General features: G+C 41.0%; 1 non-coding gene across 1 annotated transcript; it reads right to left on the bottom strand.

Annotated features, from left to right (window-relative positions):
* Nucleotides 1-262: 262 nt before the first annotated feature.
* Nucleotides 263-366, bottom strand: LOC123573824 (small nucleolar RNA U13). The gene has a single exon (XR_006698556.1). It is a non-coding gene; the product is annotated as a small nucleolar RNA U13 (small nucleolar RNA).
* Nucleotides 367-1806: the final 1440 nt, after the last annotated feature.

The following is a 1806-nucleotide window of genomic DNA, read 5'->3' as shown; positions in this document are numbered from 1 at the left end:
ATTATTTCAGATGCTAACCTTACAAAACATATTTGTAGGCTTGTTGCTTTTTCCAACCCATTCCTGTTTCTTCTATTCTCACCATCGCCTTCACTCACACTCACACTCACATAATTATTATTATGACAATAACCTTGTGACAGATTTCTAGGCCTGCCTCCTCCAACTTCTACGTACTTGACAGAGTTGACTTTCAAAAACACACATTTACTCATGTTCTCTTTTTCCTTTTCTTCTTGTTTTTCCCTTTTTTTCTTTCCCACATCCTATGGGTGCTGTACAGATGTGGTAACAAGGTCTGAGGGAGGCACATGTCAGACGTGTGCATAGAAACCCAATCATCACACTCATCAACCCTAAAAGGATCACTTCTTCATGTGAGTAACTTTCTTAAACTTTTTAAAGATAGCTCTTTGTTCTCAGAAGAAGGTCCAGCTTCGCTCATGGATTACAAAGTCTTGACCATCTCTCAACCTGCGAGCTCCCAACAGCCTCTGCCCCATTGCCGTGTAGCTGCCAAGCACGTGGTGTTTCTCCATCACCTTTCTGACTGCTGCTGCTTCTTCCTGGAGCATCATTCCCTACCCCTCCATCCCATCAGTCACTTCTTACTCCGGCCCGAAGGCCTCCATTTCCAGGCGCGTGGCACATCTCACAGCACGCGCCTGCTCACACGCTCAGCCAGCATGGGTCAGGTATCTGTCCTCTCCGTTCATTCAGCACCTGCTTGTGTTTCTAACACATCAACCATTTTTCATTTATGTTTGCCTGATTCTCAAGAAATGTTTGTTGAGTGAATAATGACAAAAACAAGAATTCCTAAAATGAAAATGGCAAAGAACATATATTTCCTATAGGAATATAATCAGTGGAACACTAGAAGAGGATCTGCAGAGGAAATCCAATTTTCTTCCTAAAGGTTTACCAAAATTGCCCAATGATCAGGACATAACTTGGGATCTGAATCATCATCATTTTCATTCTTGTTGTGAAATGTTGCCCATTAAATGTGCTTCCTCTTGACCTAACCTCAGTCAAAAATTTGAAAACATAGCTAAAAAATTTGCTAAGTCATATGTTATACCTTTTATATGTTGATAATTCTGTCCAAACTTTTGGCTTTGTTCCCTCATTTATTCAATATTATTCTTTCAGGAGAGAGCTGATGGGGTTCATAAACTCAAAATGGTCAACTTGTCATTACAATGGTTACTGTATCAACAAGTTGACAGAATCCAACAGGTGGACTAAACCTCCAAGCTATCACAATGCATTTAGCTTAGTAACTGCTGATGGTTTATGTTCTACCTAATGTTCCGGGCCCGTCTCCAAATCAGCACCAACTTTTGACTAAAACGTGGTGGGCACTGGCATATATGAACACGTTGCACAGTGTGATTCATAAGCTCCAAAAGTTCCTAGAGCACTCACAATGTTATGTTTGGAGCACCCTTGAAAGCCTTGATATTGGTGTTCTTTCTCCTATAAATTGTTGGCTGTTGCATTGGAGAAATTCAGTGACAGGGTGGTTTTGTAACAGGGGTTTGACACCAAATGTTTCGGCTGTTGGTGGTGATACTAATCTTGCACTTACCTGTGCCATGGGATTGAAGGAAAAGCCCATTGTTTTATGATTGTGAGACACGCCATAATACGGAGTGTCCACAAATGACTTTCACAGTATCATGTTCTTCATACTCGTCTTCATTTTCCAGGATGTAAAGTCACTTGATGCGCTTGTCTCATGAGTATCTGCAACGAAGCTTCACGGATATATCTATGTTTCTGAACTCTTTTAGTTATGCC

Source organism: Macaca fascicularis, chromosome 5 (assembly GCF_037993035.2).
Source record: "Macaca fascicularis isolate 582-1 chromosome 5, T2T-MFA8v1.1".
NCBI lineage: Eukaryota > Metazoa > Chordata > Mammalia > Primates > Cercopithecidae > Macaca > Macaca fascicularis.
The sequence above is the reverse complement of the archived record's forward strand: the minus strand, read 5'-3'. Positions and strand labels throughout refer to the sequence as shown.